At 39.5% G+C, this 22,800-nt stretch overlaps 1 pseudogene; it reads right to left on the reverse strand.

The window, feature by feature from the left end:
- Positions 1-19,265: 19,265 nt before the first annotated feature.
- Positions 19,266-20,289, reverse strand: LOC113893762 (annotated as a pseudogene).
- Between the last annotated feature and the right edge of the window lie 2,511 nt (positions 20,290-22,800).

Raw genomic sequence — 22,800 nt, forward strand, 5'->3', positions numbered from 1 at the left:
CCAAGGGACTCTCAAGAGTCTTCTCCAACACCACAGTTCAAAAACATCAATTCTTCACACCAGGAAACAATATTTCTCTGCCTTTATCATCCCAGAGCCAAGTGCCAGCCTATTAGGGACCACAATGTGGGAGATCTGGGTTCAATCCCTGGGTCGGGAAGATCTCCTGGAGAAGGAAATGGCAACCCATTCCAGTATTCTTGCCTGGAAAATCCCATAGACGGAGGAGCCTAGTAGGCTACAGTCCATGGGGTCGCAAAGAGTTGGACACGACTGAGTGACTTCACTTTCACTTTTCCAGTGAAAACCCAGTAAAGAGTCTAGACCATGCTCTCTCTCTGTCCCCTTCTGCTCCTCACCAGTGCTGGGACTTCCCCACATGGTCCTGTGTGGTGTGCCATGCCTACTGTTTCTAGTACCTGTCAGTAAAATAGATTTTGTTTTCTTGAACCTCTCGTGTGATTCTTCCTACTGTCTGAGACATACCTGGGGGTCAAGTCATCAAGTATCTTATTGGCTCTGTTTCTCATTAGCTGTATGATTTTTGGAAAGTCTTTAAGTCTTCATTATCTCTATTTTCTGATCCATAAAACAGCCTGTACTAATATCTCTGTTACATGGTTTTAAGAAGTTATTTATATAACTTATGTGCAGTGCTCAGCATATATTGGTTATAATTAAGCTTCTTTGTTATTCATTGCCTTAGCTTTAATCTCTCACTATTCTCAAGGACAGAAGAGTTCATTTTAAAGGCAGATCCGAACATGTTAGTAAACAGAGAAATAAAAACCAGATCAAAGAGGGAGAGATGGAGATGGATGATCTCACTGTAAGAAATGAGCTGCAGGAAAGCTCAGAGGCAAAGCCCAGAGCTGGGAGGACATGAAGAGGAAGAGTAGTGGTAAGTGACTTGAGGGAAACCTAGCTCTCCTCTTCCCCAGTGAAGAAGGTCCTTTACATGCTCTTACCTGTTCACAGAATGTGTCAATAAACCATGCAGGAAGAAAAGATCAACAATTGTTTCCTCTGAAGAAAAGCTTTTGTCTGTCTACATGCCAGTATTAGAGGGGAAAAAAAAAAAGGTACATCAGTGCATGTGCCGGGAGTCTTCCTGGCTAAGATTTCAAAATTCTTTAGGTTCTTATTAATATAAACCTGGGCTGCTCTGAATTCCAAGAAAAGTACATAGAAATACAATTTTGAAAAGTTCTGATTCTCAGCATATAAATATTTGACTACTCAGACCATTTCAAAGCCAGTTACACAGATGCTTTTCACTATTTTCTCTTATTGTTCTACTTTCCCAAGGGTATTATTCAAATAAAGCCCTGTCAGATCTAAACATTCAGAAGAATGCCTACATTTAAATAGCCAGTGGATGGGCAACTGATCATGCAAGCCCAGAATACAGCTGAATTGATTCCTTGGACTCCCTGAAGTTCTGCTGCTGCTGCTAAGCCACTTCAATCATGTCCGACTCTGTGTGACCCTGTAGATGGCAGCCCACCAGGCTCCCCTGTCCCTGGGATTCTCCAGGCAAGAACACTGGAGTGGGTTGCCATTTCCTTCTCCAATGCATGAAAGTGAAAAGTGAAAGTGAAGTTGTTCAGTCGTGTCCCCGACCCTCAGCGACCACATGGACTGCAGCCTTCCAGGCTCCTCGATCCATGGGATTTTCCAGGCAAGAGTACTGGAGTGGGGTGCCATTGCCTTCTCCCCTTGAAGTTCAACCAGTAGCAAAATTTTGATCTCTTTGTCTTAGAAGTTTCCTTATGTGCATGTATGTATATATGAACAAATACAGTCTTAATGTTTCCTTCAACTTGACTAAACTTTAAATAGGTTTATTCTTGAGTCTAGGTTCCTGATCTCCCTTTTCTTAAAAATATTTGCTTCAAAAAACTTGAAATTGTAAATTCTTTCTCTCTTTCTTTAGGGTGGGTGTAAATCCCCCAGCCTCTTACCTGTCTTTCTCAAGGTCCTGTGAACTATCTCTTTGAAATGCAAACACTGAAGAAGACAGCACCTATCTCTTAGTCCCTGTGGGAGGACAGAAGCCTAATTTACATAAACAATAATTAGTAAATTTGAAAAACAGGGAAAAACATTTGCAAACCCAGGAATAACTCAGTGAGCCTGACATCCCACTGACTGACTGTAAGAAACACACACACATACATGCTCTACTGAGTCATAAGTAGCTAACATTTCCCCCTCCATGAAAAAGGCTTATTTATGCATCCCATCACAAATAGCGTAGGATAATATACATATCTCAAAAGTGCAGAACTTGTTCCACTAATTTTATCACATGGTCAAAATGAGTAAAGTGACGTGTACCTTCTCTACGGGCAAATGGGGAAGAAGAGAAAGGTGGGATTGAGCTTCTTCTTCCAAACTCACCAATCCAGTAACAACTTGCCCTCTGATGGGGTTGGAAAGACTTTTTGAGTGTTAGTGTTTTAGGTTGGATTCCCAAGAACTGGAGCCTGAGAAGTCTTTTCATATGTATCATTTAAAGGAGAAAGCTCTCAGGAGAAATTAGTAAGGAAGTGGGGGAATCCATTATATCCAGTATAGGGAAAGATTTGTGTAAGATTTTGGTTTCAGGTAACGTGTAGCAGCTGTATTCTAAGATGAAATCCACTGGGGCTTCTGAACTTTAGAAGCTGATTTAATCTCTCAGAGGCTCACTGTTGAATACTGTAAGGAGTTAATAGAACCTGTAAGATTATCAGAGCATCAGCCAAACACCTAAAATATTATTAGAAGAATCTATTGAGCTAGTACCAGATAAGTTATTTCAAGCAAACTGAATGAACTTATTTGTCAGTGAGAACTACATTACCATATTGAAGACCATAGCAGAGACATACAGGAGCCTGAGGGAACAGGAGCAGATGGAGGAATTTTTGGTTTTCGGGTAATCAGAATGCCACTCACTATTTCTAGTTGCCTGAAAGACATGGCTTATTAACTAAAACACAAATAAGAAAACCAATTTGTCAAGAAGTTATTTCGGCTCTCTGTTTTGCCATATTTTCTGGGCCAAAGCTGTATATACACATGGACACATCTCTCAGAAAGTGCTATTTAAGATACGGCTGTCTTAGAAAGTATAAATATTTGCAGTCATGGTAGTCCCAGTCCCTGGGACAGTTACTGAAGTAAGGTACTTTCTTTGCTTCCAGAGTATTCAAAATATTTTAATTTCTATTTTGTTCTAGAATTTGTTTCTTACATCACATGTTAGATCAAAGTGGGCTCTGTCAGGATAGCCTGTACCTCAGTGGTAAGAAGGGAAAACCTGAGGAGTTAAGAGTCAAGGCACCACAACACCTGCTTTATCTCTTACTCTGGATTAATTATATCATCTTCATCTTTTATTATTTTTTATTTATTTTTTAAATTTTATTTTATTTTTATTTATTTATTTATTTTTTAAATTTTATTTTATTTTTAAACTTTACAATATTGTATTGGTTTTGCCAAATATCAAAATGAATCCACCACAGATATACATGTGTTCCCCATCCTGAACCCTCCTCCCTCCTCCCTCCCCGTACCATCCCTCAGGGTTGTCCCAGTGCACCTGCCCCAAGCATCCAGTATCATGCATCGAACCTGGACTGGTGACTCGTTTCATATACGATATTATACATATTTCAATGCCATTCTCCCACATCATCCCACCCTCTCCGTCTCCTACAGAGTCCATAAGACTGTTCTATACATCAGTGTCTCTTGCTGTCTCATATACAGGGTTATTGTTACCATCTTTCTAAACTCCATATATATGCGTTAGTATACTGTATTGGTGTTTTTCTTTCTGGCTTACTTCACTCTGTATAATAGGCTCCAGTTTCATCCACCTCATTAGAACTGATTCAAATGTATTCTTTTTAATTATATTTCCCTCTTTTTTTGATGATAAGATGAGCATATTTTTTTAAAAAATCAATTCAAGATTTTAGGAGAATATATTTCAAAAGACAGTATGTTCCAAGCAATTTATTGTTGTTTTAGTTTTTTAATTACAATTTTAAGATTGTAACTGCTGCTAAGTCACTTCAGTCGTGTCCGACTCAATGCAACCCCAATAGATGGCAGCCCACCAGGCTCCGCTGTCCCTGGGATTCTCCAGGCAAGAACACTGGAGTGGGTTGCCATTTCCTTCTCCAAAGATTGTAACTATTTTATATCAAAATTGAGATGATAGCATAATTATTTCACAGTGAAGTATCCTTGTCTTTTTCTTTTGTTTATTAATAAAGCATTCTTAGGGTAAAGAGTCAATGTATTAATTTGGGGATTATTAATATCTTCACAATATTGAGACTTCCAATATTTGAACTAAAACTATTTTAAAATTTATTTAGATTTTATTTATTTCAATAATTTTTATGACCTTAGATTTTAGCATATTTTCAACTTCACAGCAAAACTGAGAGGAAGATAGAGATTTTCAATTTACCCCCACTCCACTCATACATAGCCTTCTACATTCTCAATATCCCCCTCCAAAGTAGTTATATATGTGTTACAACTGATGAACCTACAATGACATGTCATCAACAACCAAATCCACAGTTTACCTTAGGGTTTACTCTTGGCATTGTACATTCTATGGATTCGGACAAATGTAATGACATATATCCATTTTCTTAAATGTATTTATTTTAATTGGAGGCTAATTACATTACAATACTGTGGTGGTTTTTTGCCATACATTGACATGAATCAGCCACAGGTGTACATGTGTCCCCCCAATCCTGAACCCCCTTCCAACCTCCCTCCCCATCCCATCCCTCTGGGTTGTCCCAGTGCACCGGGTTTGAGTGCCCCGTTTCACGCATCAAACTTGGACTGGTCATCTATTTCGCACATGGTGATATACATGTTTCAGTCCTATTCTCTCAAATCATCCCACCCTTGCCTTCTCCCACAGAGTCCAAAAGTCTGTTCTTTACATCTGTGTCTCTTCTGCTGTCTTGCTTATAGGGTCATTGTTAGCATTTTTCTAAATTCCATATATATGTGTTAATATACAGTATTGGTGTTTTTCTTTCTGACCTACTTCACTCTGTATAATAGGCTCCAGTTTTATCCACCTTATTAGAACTGTACAGAGTAATTTCACTGCCCATTGATCCTGGCCCTACCCCAGCCAATCACTTGTCTTTATACTGTCTCCACAGCTTTGACTTTTCCTGAATGTTATACAGTTGGAATCAAAGAATGTAGTCTTTCCAGTTTGGCTTTGTTCACTTTGTAATATGCATTCACGGTTTCTTCATGTCTTCTCATGTATTTTAGTATTGAGTTTTAGTATTGAGTTTTAGTATTGAATAATATTCAATTTATTTTTTTTTCTTAATAAATGGTTTATTGATGCTACATTCTAGTGAATGACAAAATAGTGTGATCTATATTTCTAGACCTAATGGCCATCCTATAGAAAGCATCTTTGGAATAGAATAAAAAATTACAATTTTATCAAATCCCATAATCATAAAGCTGTCATCATGAGTCTAGGCACAGGTAGTGCAACATTTTCCTTGACCCCACAGGCTCCATTCCCTTTACCAACTATTTATAATATGCTTGGGTCACTCACACGAGAAAAACACTGTCAGCATCAATATTTAGCAGCATTTTCAAAATATATATTTTTTTGTCTTCATTATAAGCTAAACTATTCTTTCAGTCCAGTAATTCCATATGGTCTTATTTACTTCTATACATAAGATACAATCTTTTAACATTTATGGAGGTGAATATTTCCCAGTTTTTGAGAGTTCCCCAAAGACTCTTAGGGTTTTATTTTGCCACAATAAAAGAAAGGAGCGGTGTCAACTCATGAGAGTCGGACGAACAGTTTAAGTAGACCCTCCACGCGGTTCAGCTCCTGGTGCATAGAGAGACTGAACATCGTCCCCCAGCTCTCAGCTCTCAGACAGGAATTTGAGAGGGATAAAAGCAGGAACAATATTACTTAATAGTCTAGGGAGGGAGAAAACAGATGTCTAATAAAAGTAGTAGAAGCCAAGTCCTTTCATTCTAGTATGTATGAAAAAGAGATTCAATGGAGCACGGATACAGAGAAGGCGTCATTCCTAATAGGAAAAAGTGAACTGTGGACAGTCACTCAAGGCCAGAGAAGCAATCACTGAGAGCTACTGTTTCAATCCCACTGTCACCAGGAGGGCACATGCCAGAGAAGCAGGGACAAAGGCAGCTAGAGCCCCTGGCATTCTCAGGCCTCCTGGTGCTATGTTTCAACAGCCTTTAGGGGCTGGGGAGAGCCAGGGAGCACCACCGTCATGTGTGAAAAAGCTATTATGGCAACAACCTGGCTGTGGAAAATCAACTAGAGCTTGGGTGATACACCGCTTGGAATCCAGCCTGTGTTGCTTCCTTTCTTATAAAGAACTTGAGACATGTGCAGGGACATCTTAAACACGTGTAGGTGGCCCCTCTTTTAGAAAGGCAGAGAAGAGCCTCGTCATTAACTCATTCTATTCATTAGTTTTCATGTCTGTTCACCATTTAAACTAGAAAAGACACTGCAAGCTATCTCAGCTAGCTGCTAACTGGGGCATGGCACCAACACTACACATACAGTTGAACAAATGACCATATCAATTTATTTTTATTTTTAGTATTGAATATTATTTCATTTTTTAGATGTACCACAATTCATTCATTCAGTCAAGAGGGATATCTTGATTACTTCCAAATTTCAGGAATTATTCATAAAGCTGCTATATCCATCCATGTGCAGGTTTTTGTGTGGGTATAAGCATTTAACTCCTTTGAGTAAACACCAAGGAGCATGGGTATTTGATTGTGGTAAGAGGATTTTTAGTTTTGTAAGAAATATCAAATTGTCTTCCAAAGTGACATCCCATTTTACATTCCCACCAGCAATGAACGAGAATACCTGGTGTGCCACATTTCAACCAGTACTGGTTTTGTCAGTATTCTAGACTTTGCTAATTCTAAAGGGAGTGCAGTGGTTTCTCAGTTTTAGGTTGCATTTCCCTGATGACATATGATGCATAAAACTTTATTATATGCTTATTTTCTATCCGTATATCTTCTTTACAAGGTGTCAAAGTATTTGGCCAATTTTTAAATTCATTTTTTATTGCTGAGATAGAGGGGTTCCCTTTTGGTCACACCAATTGACACATAGGGCCTTAGTTTCCCAGTCAGGAATCAAACCTGCATCTCCTGTACTAGAACTGTGGAGTGTTAACCACTGGACCACCACAGAAGTCCTATAGGGCTTCCTTTTGTTTTGGATAACAGCACTTTATCTGATGTATCTTTTGCAAATATTTTCTCCCAGTCTGTGACTTGTATTCTCATTCTCTTGACCCTGCTCACAGAGCAGAAATTTTTAATTTCAGTCAAGTCTGGTTTTTCAATTATTTCTCACATTAACCCTGTCTTTGATGCACTTAAAAGTCATAGCAATATCTAAGGTCTTCTAGATTTTCTCCTGTGCTAACTTCCAGGACTTTTATAGTTTGCAATCTATACTTAGTTCTGTGTCCCATTTTGAGTTATTTTTTGTGAAGGATATAAGGTCTGGGTTTAGATTCTTTTTTTCACATGTGGATGTATAGTTGTTCAGGGCTATTTGTTGAAAGGACTGTATTTGCTCCATCCTATTACCTTTGCTCCTTTGAAAAGATCAGTTACTATAGACATGAAGGTCCATTTCTGGGCCTTTTGTTCTGTTACACTGATTGATTTCTCTATTCTTTCACCAGTACCACACTGTCTTGATTGCTGTAGCTTTATACTAAGTCTTGTAGTCAGGTAGTGATGGTTCTCCAACTTTGTTCTTCAGTATTGTGTTTGTTATTCTAGGTCTTTTGCCTTTCTATGCCAACTTGAGAATCATTTTGTCAATATGTACAAAATAACCTTTTGGATTTTTGATTGGAATTGCACTGAATCTATTTATCAAGTTGGGAAGTACTGACATTTTGGTAATACTGAGTCTTTCTATCAGTGAACAAGGAAAGTCACTACATTTATTTACTTCTTTGACTGTGCTCATGAATTTTACCATTTTTATCATATAGTTCTTCTACACATTTTATTAGATTTCTTGTTGCTCTTCAGTTGCTAACTCATGTCTGACTCTTTATGACTCCCATGTATGACTCCCATGTATGAGATGGTATGACAGGCTCCTCTGTCCTTCACTGTCTCCAAGAGTCTGCCCAAATTCATGTCCATTGAGTCAATGATGCTATCTAACCATCTCATCCTCTGCCTCCCACTTCTCTTTTTGCCTTCAAACATTCCCAGCATCAGAGTCTTTTCCAGTGAGTTGGGTCTTTGCATCATGTGGCCAAAGCACTGGAGCTTCAGTTTCAGTCATTCCAATGAATATTCAGGGTTTGATTTCCTTTAGGAATGACTGGTTTGATCTCCTTGCTGTCCAAGGGACTCTCAAGAGTCTTCTTCAGCACCACAATTTGAAAGTATCAATTCTTTGGCACTCAGCCTTCTTTATGGTTCAACACTCACATCCATACATGACTACTGGAAAAACCATAGCCTTGACTATACGGACCTTAGTTTGCAACATGATATCTCTGCCTTTTTTTTTTTTTAACTTTACAATATTGTATTGGTTTTGCCATATATCAACATGAATCCACCACAGGTATACACGTGTTCTGCATCCTGAACCCTCCTCCCCCTTCCCTCCCCGTACCATCCCTCTGGGTCATCCCAGTGCACCAGCCCCAAGCATCCAGTATCATGCATCGAACCTGGACTGGCGACTCGTTTCATATATGATATTATACATGTTTCAATGCCATTCTCCCAAATCATTCCACCCTCTCCCTCTCCCATAGAGTCCAAAAGACTCTGCTTTTTAATATGCAGTCTAGGTTTGTCATAGCTTTTCTTCCAAGGAGCAAGCATCTTTTAATTTCAGGACTATAGCACACTGTCCACAGTGATTTTGGAGCCCAAGAAAAGAAAATCTGTCACTGCTCCCACTTTTTCCAATTTATTTCTCATGTAGTGATGGGACCAGATGCCATGATCTTAGTTTCTTTAACGCTGAGTTTTAAGCTAGCTTTTTCACTCTCCTCTTTCACCCTCATCAAGAGGCTCTTTAGTTCCTTTGCACTTTCTGCCATTAGAATGGTATCATCTGCATATCTAAAGTTTGCATATCTTGATTCCAGTTTGCAATTCATTCAACCTGGTATTTCAAATGATGTACTCTGTATGTAAGCTGAATAAGCAATGTGACAGTGTACAGCCTTGTTATACTCCTTTCCCATTTTTGAACCAGTCAGTTGTTCCATGTCTGGTTTTAACTGTTACTTCTTGACCTGCATACATGTTACTCAGGAGACAGGTAAGGTGGTCTGGCACTCCAATCTCTTTAAGAATTTTCCACAGTTTGTGTGATCCACACAGTCAAAGGCTTTAGCATAATCAATGAAGCAGAGATAGATGTTTTTCTGGAACTCCCTTGCTTTCTCTATGATCCAATAAATGACGACAATTTGATCTCTGGTTCCTCTGTCTTTTCTAAACCCATCTTGTACATCTAGAAGTTCTCGGTTCATGTACTGCTGAAGACAAGCTTGAAGGATTTTGAGCATGACTTAACTAGCATGTGAAATGAGTGCAATCATACAATAGTTTTAATATTCTTTGGCACTGCCCCTCTTTGGGATTGGAATGAAAACTAGCCTCTTCCAGTCCTGTGGCCACTGCTGAATTTTCCAAATTTGCTGGTATATTGAGTGCAGTACTTTAACAGTATCATATTTTAGGATTTTAAATAACTCAGCTGGAATTCTATCATCTTTACTAGTTTTGTTCATAGTAATGGACTCATCTCACACACTAGTAAAGTAATGCTCAAAATTCTCCAAGCCAGGCTTCAGCAATACGAGAACCGTGAACTTCCAGATGTTCAAGCTGGTTTTAGAAAAGGCAGAAGAATCAGAGATCAAATTGCCAACATCTGCTGGATCATGGAAAAAGCAAGAGAGTTCCAGAAAAACATCTATTTTTGCTTTATGGACTATGTCAAAGCCTTTGACTGTGTGTATCACAATAAACTGGAAAATTCTCCAAGAAATGGGAATACAAGACCACCTGACCTGCCTCTTGAGAAACCTATATGATCTTTAAGAATTTCCCACAGTTTGTGTGATCCACACAGTCAAGGCTTTAGCATAATCAATGAAGCAGAGATAGATGTTCAGGAGCATAGAGATCAGGAAGCAATAGTTAGAACTGGACATGGAACAACAGACTGGTTCCAAATAGGAAAAGGAGTACATCCAGGCTGTGTATTGTCACCCTGCTTATTTAACTCATATGCAGAGTACATCATGAGAAACGCTGGGCTGGAAGAAGCACAAGCTGGAATCAAGATTGCCGGGAGAAATACCAGTAACCTCAGATATGCAGATGACACCACCCTTATGGCAGAAAGTGAAGAGGAACTAAAAAGCCTGTTGATGAAAGTGAAAGAGGACCAGTTTCATTCTTTTACAAGTGGTTGACCAGATTTCCCAGCACCACTTGTTAAAGAGATTGTCTTTAATCCATTGTATATTCTTGCCTCCTTTGTCAAAGATAAGGTGTCCATATGTGCGTGGATTTATCTCTGGGCTTTCTATTTTATTCCATTGATCAATATTTCTGTCTTTGTGCCAGTACCATACTGTCTTGATAACTGTGGCTTTGTAGTAGAGCCTGAAGTCAGGTAGGTTGATTCCTCCAGTTCCATTCTTCTTTCTCAAGATCGCTTTGGCTATTCGAGGTTTTTTGTATTTCCATACAAATTGTGAAATTATTTGTTCTAGCTCTGTGAAGAATACTGTCGGTAGCTTGATAGGGATTGCATTGAATCTATAAATTGCTTTGGGTAGTATACTCATTTTCACTATATTGATTCTTCCAATCCATGAACATGGTATATTTTCCCATCTATTAGTGTCCTCTTTGATTTCTTTCACCAGTGTTTTATAGTTTTCTATATATAGGTCTTTATTTTCTTTAGGTAGATATATTCCTAAGTATTTTATTCTTTCCGTTGCAATGGTGAATGGAATTGTTTCCTTAATTTCTCTTTCTGTTTTCTCATTATTAGTGTATAGGAATGCAAGGGATTTCTGTGTGTTGATTTTATATCCTGCAACTTTACTATAGTCATTGATTATTTCTAGTAATTTTCTGGTGGAATCTTTAGGGTTTTCTATGTAGAGGATCATGTCATCTGCAAATAGTGAGAGTTTTACTTCTTTTTTTCCAATTTGGATTCCTTTTATTTCTTTTTCTGCTGGACCACTTTCTAACACCATACACAAAAATAAACTCAAAATGGATTAAAGATCTAAACGTAAGACCAGAAACTATAAAACTCCTAGAGGAGAACATAGGCAAAACACTCTCCGACATACATCACAGCAGGATCCTCTATGACCCACCTCCCAGAATAATGGAAATAAAAGCAAAAATAAACAAATGGGACCTAATTAACCTTAAAAGCTTCTGCACATCAAAGGAAACTATTAGCAAGGTGAAAAGACAGCCTTCAGAATGGGAGAAAATAATAGCAAATGAAGCAACCGACAAACAACTAATCTCAAAAATATACAAGCAACTCCTACAGCTCAACTCCAGAAAAATAAATGACCCAATCAAAAAATGGGCCAAAGAACTAAATAGACATTTCTCCAGAGAAGACATACAGATGGCTAACAAACACATGAAAAGATGCTCAACATCACTCATTATCAGAGAAATGCAAATCAAAACCACTATGAGGTACCATTTCACACCAGTCAGAATGGCTGCGATCCAAAAGTCTACAAATAATAAATGCTGGAGAGGGTGTGGAGAAAAGGGAACCCTCTTACACTGTTGGTGGGAATGCAAACTAGTACAGCCACTATGGAGAACAGTGTGGAGATTCCTTAAAAAACTGGAAATAGAACTGCCTTATGATCCAGCAATCCCACTGCTGGGCATACACACTGAGGAAACCAGAAGGGAAAGAGACACGTGTACCCCAATGTTCATAGCAGCACTGTTTATAGTAGCCAAGACATGGAAGCAACCTAGATGTCCATCAGCAGATGAATGGATAAGAAAGCTGTGGTACATATACACAATGGAGTATCACTCAGCCATTAAAAAGAATACATTTGAATCAGTTCTAATGAGGTGGATGAAACTGGAGCCTATTATACAGAGTGAAGTAAGCCAGAAGGAAAAACAGAAATACAGTATACTAACGCATATATATGGAATTTAGAAAGATGGTAACAATAACCCGGTGTACGAGACAGCAAAAGAGACACTGATGTATAGAACAGTCTTATGGACTCTGTGGGAGAGGGAGAGGGTGGGAAGATTTGGGAGAATGGCAATGAAACATGTAAAATATCATGTAGGAAACGAGTTGCCAGTCCAGGTTCGATGCACGATGCTGGATGCTTGGGGCTGGTGCACTGGGAGGGCCCAGAGGGATGGTATGGGGAGGGAGGAGGGAGGAGGGTTCGGGACGGGGAACACATGTATACCTGTGGCAGATTCATTTTGATATTTGGCAAAACTAATACAATTATGTAAAGTTTAAAAATAAAATAAAATTAGAAAAAAAAAAAACAAGTTATACTAAAAAAAAAAAAAAAGAAAGAGTGAAAGAGGAGAGTGAAAAAGTTGGCTTAAAGCTCACATTCAGAAAACTAAGATCATGGCATCTGGTCCCATCACTTCATGGCAAATAGATGGGGAAAGTGTTGGACTTTATTTTTCTGGGCTCCAAAATCACTGCAGATGGTGATTGCAGCCATGAAATTAAAAGATGCTTACTCCTTGGAAGGAAAATTATGACCAACCTAGATTGCATATTAAAAAGCAGAGATATTACTTTGCCAACTAAGGTCCGTCTAGTCAAGGCTATGATTTTTCCAGTGGTCATATATGATGTGAGAGTTGGACTGTAAGGAAAGCTGAGCACCGAAGAATTGATGCTTTTGAACTGTGGTGTTGGAGAAGACTCTTGAGAGTCCCTTGGACTGCAAGGAGATCCAACCAGTCCATCCTAAAGATCAGTCCTGGGTGTTCATTGGAAGGACTGATGCTGAAGCTGAAACTCCAATACTTTGTCCACCTCATGAGAAGAGTTCACTCGTTGGAAAAGACACTGATGCTGGGACGGATTAGGGGCAGGAGGAGAAGCGGACGACAGAGGATGAGATGGCTGGATGGTATCACCGACTCAATGCACATGACTTTGAATGAACTCCGGGAGTTGGTGATGGACAGGGAGGCCTGGAATGCTATGATTTATGGGGTCGCAGTCAGACATGACTGAGAGACTGAATTGAACTAAATGCTTCTTAAGGCCCACCTGACTTTAACCTCCAGAATGTCTGACTCTAGGTAAGTAACCATATCAACATGGTTATCTGGTCATTAAGACCTTTGTTAGTTCTGTGTATTCTTCCATATAGTTCTTCTATGTATTCTTGCCACCTCTTCTTAATCTCTTCTGCTTTCATTTGGTCCCTACAGTTTCTCACCTTTATCATGCCCATCATTGCATGAAATGTTCTTTTGATATATATAATTTTCTTGAAGAGATTTTTAGTCTTTCCCATTCTACCATTCTAAGAAAAGTCATAAACAACCTAGACAGCCTATTAAAAAGCAGAGACATTACTTTGCCAACAAAGATCTGTCTAGTCAAAGCTATGGTTTTTCCAGTAGTCATGTATGGATGTGAGAGTTGGACTATAAAAAAGCTGAGTGCTGAAAAATTGATGCTTTTGAACTGTGATGTTGGAGGACTCTTGAGAGTCCCTTGGACTGCAAGGTGATCAAACCAGTCAATCCTAAAGGAAATCAATCCTGAATATTCATTGGAAGGACTGAAGCTGAAGCTCCAATACCTTGACCACCTGATGCAAAGAGCTAACTCATTGGAAAAGGCCCTGATGCTGGGAAAGATTGAAGGCAGGAGGAAAAGTGGATGACAGAGGATGAGGTGGTTGGATGGCATCACTGACTCAGAGGACATGAGTTTGAGCAAGCTCCAGGAGATGGTGAAGGACAGGGAAGCCAGTCGTGCTGCGGTCCATGGGGTCACAGAATCAGACATGACTTGTCGAGGTCCAGCCCCGGCTGATCCAGGGTATTCGAAGGAGAGACGGCCTAGGTGACTATTTATATGCTAATTAGAGATATAAAGAGTAATAGAATGAGGATAGCTCAGTAGGAAAATTCAGTGGAGAAAAGAGGCTGAGTAGCTTGGTTTACGCAGAAAATCAATATAACCCATGACACCAGGTTAGCTCTAACCACGGAGGCCGCAGGCGCCCTCTTGAATAGCGGAAGGTGCCCCACCTTAGACACCTTCTTGAGTGGGTCTTAGAAGCCCAGGCAAATAAATGGTCGCAGAGGATATCCACGCTCCAGATGGAGACTTCAGCCAGAAGTTAAGGAGAAGAATGACATGGGGAGACCAAGCATTGGTGAGCAAGGCCCGTAGCTTTATTTTTAACAGGGGCTTATATACCCTAAGTTACACATAGAGGATAATAGGGGATGCAAAGTCAGCAGTCTTTGAGTCTTATCAAAAACCAGGGTTTCTTTCCTGCAAATTTATCATATACAAATAGTTTAGGTGATTTACATCATCTTCTGGCCAGAAGGCCTACTAACATTTTATGACTCTTGACAAGGACTTATCAACAAGACTTATTTTCTCTAAGAGTAATTATTTTAAGGTTTGGTGCCATCTTCTGAAGATAAAATTGCATTCCTATAGGGCGGATGTGTAATGGGTTTACAACAAAGGAAAGAATTTATTACCTTAAGGGTCTAAAGTTACTAACACCAAGGCCACTACTTATTTTTTCTACATACCAACTATATTAATTAATACACATTCAAGGATACAATTCAGGGGATGTGAAAACTTGGCAACAAGCATTGACTCATCAATGAAATCCTTTGCTAGTCTTATTCTGACAGTTTCTAACTCTCTGAGAGGCTCTAAGCTATTTGAATATCTTAAGCTTCCCGTGCCTCTCGAGGCTGGGAGACTGTAAACAATTGTATGCATAGCTGTAGGAGTCCGGGTAAACTTGTCAGGCGAGTTAGAGAGCCATCTGAGGGGTTTGGATTTAAACACTCCTAATTGCCCAGGAACTTTATTAATTGGAGCTGTAAGTTAACTCTTTGACAGAGAGAGCGAGATGGTGGTAGGGGACAGCCCCCAGTAAAGTCAGAGGTGAGAGCACAAGCAATAAAGTAGGCAGACTCTGGTTTTTTTGGGGGTAGATGCTCGAGAATATCTGGGTGGACTCCTGAGGCTCAATCCTGCCTTTGCATATGCCAAGCCTCCTTCCTCATGACCTTTGTCACGAGTGGAATGTTTCTCGCCGGCTCCCAGCAATGACTGATTGACTGAACAACAACATGACAAAATAAATAGACAGGTAATAAGTCATCAATGTTAGCAATATAGGTTACAAATTATTAGTAATTACATGGACAAAATATTGGACAGTTTTGTCCAGTGAACAAAACATTGGACAAAATATTGCTAATAGACAAGACAAACACAAAAGAGAAATGGGAAAATATATGAATGAGAAACTTACAGGAGAGTAAATCCAAATGGTTAAAAAAATACATGAAAAATAGTAACATTCACTGGTAGTAAGGAAAATGTAAAATAAGCTAAACAAACATACTACTTTGTACCCAGCTGAAGGCAGAAAGTTTTTTTAAAAAGTTTTTTAAACTTGTTTATTTTTTAATTGAAGGATAAATGCTTTACAGAATTTTGTTGTATCCTGCCAAACATCAACATGAATCAGCTACAGGTATACAAATGTCCTCTCCCTCTTGAACCTCCCTCCCATATTTCTTAAATTGAAGTACTGATTTACACTGCTGTGTTAATTACTGCTGTGCAACAAATGAGGCAGTTACATTTTTTCATAAGTGTTAAATGATCTGTAACAACTGTATCTGGAGAGAGGAAAATCACACCTATTCACTACTTAGGATGTGTGAACATTCCAGAGAGCAATCTAGCAACATATCAAATTGAAATACCTATCCATTTTGATTTTAGAATCTCATTCCTAGGAATCACTCCCATATAAATAAAAGCACCCAAAGTTTAAGGCTTTATATACAAATATGTTTACTGAGATATTCATTGCCAAAAATCTGTAAGCAAATGTAATGCTCAAATAAAAGATAGTTGTATAGATTATGACATGTCCTTACCATAGAATATTAGGCTACAATTTAAAAGACTAAATTAGAACTAAACCCTTTGACCTAGATTACTATGCCAATGGTACTGTTGAATGAGAAAGACAAGACAAAACCTACATATTTAAAGGGATATATTTAAACCAACATATTTAAAAAACAGAATGTCCATGTATGTGTAGAAACAATTGTATATGTAAAAATGAATATATCTATGTGGGTGTATATATATATGTATATATATATATGAGCACTTACATATAATTATATGAGCATGCTGAAAATTATGAAACAAAATACATTCAGTTAACATGGGTTTGTGGAAAAGGAGGTGATGTGATTGGATGGAAAATAGAAATTGGAGAAAAGGGACATATGTAAAAAAGAAAAAAATAAGACTGGAGCACCATGAAGTTTTATTTATCCAATAATCTCACAAAATTATATATGTGTCTTTATTTGTATAAAGGTATAAAAATTAATTTAAAAATGTCAAGTTCACACTCCTTGGCTGAACATACTTGAAATAATGTTCCACAAATTATCTCTGTATTTTTGAAATAGAAATTAATGGGTTATTATTTGGCTTCCCTGGTGGCTCAGACAGTAAAGAATCCACCTGTGATGTGGGAGACCTGGGTTCAATCCCTGGGTTGGGAAGACCCCCTGGAGGAGAGCATGGCAACCTACTCCAGTATTCTTGCCTGGAGAATGCCTATGGACAGAGAAGCCTGGTGGGCTACAGTTCATGGGGTTGCACAGAGTCGGACATGACTTAGCAACTAAGCACAGCACAGCACACTGCTAGTTTAAATTCAAATCTAATGATCTTTTCTGATTTTGCATTTCAGTCCAAGTCATGTTAATTTTGCATGCTGGAAACTAACAGAGTAACAAGAAAGGATGGACATGAGAAGATTCATGGTTTTTTTTTCCATCAAGGATGGAAGAGCTTGGGTGAGGAAGAGCATTGTGGGGGTCATTTTGAGCGGTTTGGAGGCTTGATATGCTGAGTCCTCAAATCCTCCTTGGTATAACTGTTCAACTTTTGATCAATTCTATACACAACCCAGGATGACAGTTCATTCTCATAGGGCTGGAATTCAGCAAGCCAGAGATCAGCCTCTGAGTTTGGCTTTAGGTCATCTCTGAGCCACAAGCAGTAATGTCAGAATTTCCAGATTTCAACTTGTCTTTATTTCAACTTGAAATTATCCTTGGCTTTTAATATTTGTATCCCTTCCATACTGGATGAGAGGAGCAGCTTCTTAATCACTATAGTTTTATTCTCAGTGGGTACATGATTTTAGGTGATCACAGGTGGTGAGTAGATATTTGCCATTGAATAGTGTGGTATGTATCTTCCCATCAAAATACAAATTTTGCTGTGTTTTATACTTGATGTATATTAATTAATCAAAAAATCCGCTAGGGGTCACATGAAGAACACAATTCAATTTTTAGTGCCAATCTGAATAGCAATTTGGCTTGTTTCCCACCAATATAATTTGAATTCTGATCATACTAATAAAGAAAAGGTGGCTCAGGGGTAAAGAATTCACCTGCAAATGCAGGAGGTGAAAGAGACACAAATTCAATCTCTGGGTCAGGAAGATTGATTCCTCGGTCAGAAACGGCAACCAACTCCAGTATTCTTGCTTAGAGAATCATATGAGCCTGGCAGGCTACAGCCCATGGGATCACAAAGAGTCAGACATGACTGGCCATGTAATAAAGAAAAGGATGTTTTGCAAAGTATCAGACTCAAAAAAGGTTTGTGAAAATGGACTCTGGATTCAGACCTACTGGTTTGAAATTCTACTTCTCCTTACCTGTAGGCAACTTTCCTGGTTCTTGGGTATTTATTTGTAAAACAGGAGTAACAGCACTTAGTTCATACAAGGTTGTTGAGATGAGGATTACATGTATAAAACATTTAAGATAAGGGTCTTTATTAAAAGTTTGCTATTGTTATTTTGTTTATTGAAAAATCTCCTAGGAGGAAGCCCAGTGGGCATGGAATCACTGGAGATCTCAGTAGCAGGAGGGCCTGGGCGTCTCTTGTTAGGAGGTACTGGCCTTTCATGGGTCACGTGATCTCCTTGTAGTGAGTGGGGGACAGGGGGCACCATGGAGAGCCCACCAGGCTACACAGAGGGGGGAAGTGTTAATTTCCTTGAGAGACTGGTGTGCAGTTGCTGGAGGAAGGGTAAAAGCACACTGGGCAGGCAAAAATAACAGATGTTCTCTACAACATAAATATATAAACAATGCCTCGGAAAATTACATGACTCACTTCTCATCCTCTGAAGAAGTCTGACCATTAGTCCTCCTTTGAATAGAGCTTGCTGTCTTCTTAAGCATGTATTAAGATGCTGACACATACATACCTTTTAACGTCTGTCATGATGGCCAATCCCTTGTTTCTAAGAACACTACTTTCAAGCTTCATTCAGACCACCATTTTATCAGTGAATGGAAGTGACCCTCATTCTGTAATGCATGTAGTGAAGGATTTAATAACACTTCTAATAAAGATATTTCTAAGAATACTAATATTCTTATTATTGGCCACCTGATGTGAAGACCTGACTCATTTGAAAAGACCCTGATGCTGGGAAAGATTGAAGGCAGAAGGAAAAGGGGCGAGAGAGGATGAGATGGTTGGATGGCATCACCGACTCGATGGACATGAGTTTGAGCAAACTCTGGAAGTTGGTGATGGACAGGGAAGCCTGGCGTGCTACAGTCCATGGGGTTGCAAAGAGTCAGACACGACTGAGTGACTGAACTGAACTGAAGAATACTAAAAAAACACCCTTAATTTCCAATTACATATCTTGTTAAAGAATAGTTTAGCTTCTTCATGGTCCTGTTTTTCTGGTTCTCTATGTGAAAAAGATACCATATCTTCTTAACATTCTTCTCACAGCTGCCTTCACCTCCTTGTTCTGCAGGCTTTAGATGAGAGGATTCAGTATGGGGGTGATCACGCTGTATTGTAAAGGGAAGATCATCTCTAGGGGGGAACCTGAGGTCGGCAACAGATAGCTGAGGAAACCTGAGCCATAAAACAAGATCATAGTAGTGAGGTGGGAGGAGCAAGTAGAGAAGGGCTTACTTCTGCCTGAAGTGGAGCTGATGCTCAAGATGGTGGAGTTAATACAGGTATAAGAGAAGAAGGTAAAGACGAAGGTTCCAAAGAAATGTAAGAATGAAGAGCAGAGCAGGAGCGTGAAATTGGTGGAGGTATCAGAGCAAGACAGAGGGAAGAGAGAAGACAGCTCGCAGCTGAAGTGGGGAATAGTTTGGTCCTAAATTGTAGTAGTCTAAATTGACCGCCAGGAGGATGTTGATGAGAGCATCCACAAAGGCCAGGCCCCAGGAGCCCCACACCAGCCCAACACAGAGCTGGTTGGTCATCACCTGGCCGTAAAGCAGAGGGGAGCTGATGGCTACGTAGCGGTCATAGGCCATCACAGCCAGCAGACAGGCCTCAGTGCCCCCGGTGGTAAACACAAAGAAGGCCTGAGCCAGGCAGCTCTCTACACAGATGGTTTTACTTTCAGAAAGTAGATTTTCCAGCATCTTGGGGACTGTGACAGATGAATGGCAGAGATCCAGAAAGGAGAGCTGTCCCCAAAAGAAGTACATGGGTGTGTGGAGGTGGGGATCAACCCTGATAACCAGCAGCATCACCAGGTTCCCCATCAAGGTCCGGAGGTAAATCACCAGAAACAATGTGAAGAGGAGAATCTGGGTCTGAGGATCAGCAGAAAAACCGAGGAGGATAAACTCACTGGATATGCTGTGGTTTCCCATAGCGATAAGATTTACCCTAAGAATCCAAGAAAGAAAGACTTTAAAACTCCCTTTGTGCCTCCCAGTTACCACACTGCCTTAGCCCTCTTGTTCATTTATACCATTTCACAATGGTACTGGAAACCATGTTCACATATTCCTAAGCTAAATTCCTAATCATCATGATAACTTTGATACTCCTGGATGGCAATCCACCACCCCTCTATCAAATCCCTATGTAAATTTGTGGACTCTTGTCTTACATCTCTGGAAGTTTCTTTAAGATGGGTATTAATATAAAGAACACTTTGTATAGTCAATGGGAATAGAGAGAGAATTTTTGATGCAGCAGAGCAAGACATGAACAGCAAAAGTGTAGTCATTTAAAAAGGGAAAAGGAATAAGATCCAGGCAGGACAGGTGGAGTTTTCTCCATAATTAGGAAGACAGGCACTTTATCTTTTGTAAACAGGAGGGAAGGTAGAGTGAGTGAGGACCAAGGCAGCTAGCTTGGAGGATTTTATGGATGAAATGAGAGACTTTCTGACTGTTGCAAAGTTTTGTAGAATTATGAGATGAGATCATGAACAGAATTTGCCTATCTATCTATGCATGTGTGTTGTGTGTTTTTAGTGAGGTGGTGGTGAAAGATATTGATGAACCAAGAATGAAAAACTCAGGTACACCAAATACCTGAGACTAATTTATGAAGGAAATACAGTAGGGTTAACTGGTGATGTGTTTGCCCATTTGACATGCTGGGACCAATCTGAACAAGCATCTGAACAAGTAATATTTAGCTGCGTAAGCACCATGTGTAGAACAGATACATATTTGGTTTTAAATGGAGTTTTGTTTTGTTTTCTTTTTACAGCCTTATGTAGTGATAAAGACAAAAAGATGTAAGGAAGAAGCATGCTAGCAAGTGAATGAATCACAGAAACAAGGCTGTGCAGGGAATTAAAAGGGGGGCCAAGCCAAGGAGTATGGCTAGGGGAAAAGCTGTAAAGTCATTGGCTTGGGATTGAAAAACTGCTTATGTAGGAACACTAGAGTAAACAAATTGTAAGATTTGGAGATAATTATTAAAGGGATGCTTGAAATTCAGATTTTGTAGGTATAAGTGCCGGGAGCCAGCGTGAGGAACTCCGCCCATGGCAAAGGTCATGAAGAAGGAGGCTCGGCATATGCAAAGGCAGGATAGAGCCTCAGGAGTCCCCCTGGAAATTCTCAAGCATCTACCCCCAAAACCAGAGTTTGCCTACTTTACTGCTTTGTGCTCTCACCTACACCTCTGAATTTATGGGGGGCTGTCCCCCACCACTTCTCTCTGAAAAAGAGTTAACTTACAGCTCCAGTTAATAAAGTTCCTGGGCGTGACAAGAGTGTTTCAACCTACAAACTCCTTTGGAAGTCCTCTAGCCTGCCTGAATAGGTTCTTCCGGCCACATGTGATTGTTCAGAGCCTCCCAATCATGAGAGGCATGAGATGTTCTAAACTGTCTAAATACAGATTCCTTTGAGCAGTTAAAAGATTGATTAGAAATTGTATTGGTGAAGGGTTTTTCACTTGTTGGGCCAATGTTTGCTGCTAAGTTTCCATATCCCTTACCTACTGTGTCCCTGAGAGTGTATTGATTAATATAATTGGTGTATAGGAATGTAAGTAGTAGCTTTAATGTTTGTAACCTTGGACCCTTGAGTTAATTCTTTTCTTGTTACAGCCCACCACACCTTTGCCCTATAGGAATGCAACTTTATCTAATGCTTTCGGAGGGTGGCACCTGACTTTAGAATAATCACCTTTAAAGAAAAATAAGTTTTCTGAAGAAAGGATCATAAAATGTTAATAGGCCTCTTGGCCAGAAGATGATGTAAATCACCTAAACTTTTGCATATGATAAGTTTGCAGGAAGAAAGCCTGGCTTACTGCTGACTCTACCTCTTCCCCCATTATCCTCTATGCACAACTTAAGGTATAAAAACTACTTTGGAAAATAAAGTGCGAGCCTTGTTCACAGAAGCTTGGTCTCCCCATGTTGTTCTTTCTCTCACCTTCTGGCTGAATTCCCATCTGGAGCATGGAGGCTCATCAAGCCTACTAACTTTGCCTGGGCTTCTAAGATCTGACCGGGGAGGCCTTAGTGTCTCCTCTCCTTCAGGAGAATGGGAGGACGCCTGCGGCCTACGTAGGTGATGCAAATTCCTTATTTTGGAATTTTATTAGCTTTCCACGTAAACCAAGTTATTCAGCCTCTTTCCTCCACTGAATTTTCTCACTGAGCTATCTTTATTTAACCACTCTTTATACCTTTAATTCTATTGTATCCTGATCACCGAAGCCGTCTCCCCTTCGAATTCCCTGGATCCACCGGGGCTAGACCCCGGCATATAAGTACTTCTGATGAAAAGTGATGGGTGTTACGGTAGCTAAGATGTGGTAGAAGGTTCAGTCTCTGGCACAGTAGAGAACAAAGTCTAGGGTGCTGAGCTAGTGGGTAAGGACTGTTTTCCTGTTTTATTATTTTTTGTTTTATTGTTTAATTCTACTCCATTTTCTTTAATGATTACTTTTAAATTTAAATAGAATTTACTGAAAAATCATTTCCATTTAAGGTAACCAGATGAATTATAAACCTAGTTGACTGTTGGAAGAAACAGCCACATATTTGAAAAAAGAAGCTGTTCCCTGCA

Source organism: Bos indicus x Bos taurus, chromosome 5 (genome assembly GCF_003369695.1).
Source record: "Bos indicus x Bos taurus breed Angus x Brahman F1 hybrid chromosome 5, Bos_hybrid_MaternalHap_v2.0, whole genome shotgun sequence".
NCBI lineage: Eukaryota > Metazoa > Chordata > Mammalia > Artiodactyla > Bovidae > Bos > Bos indicus x Bos taurus.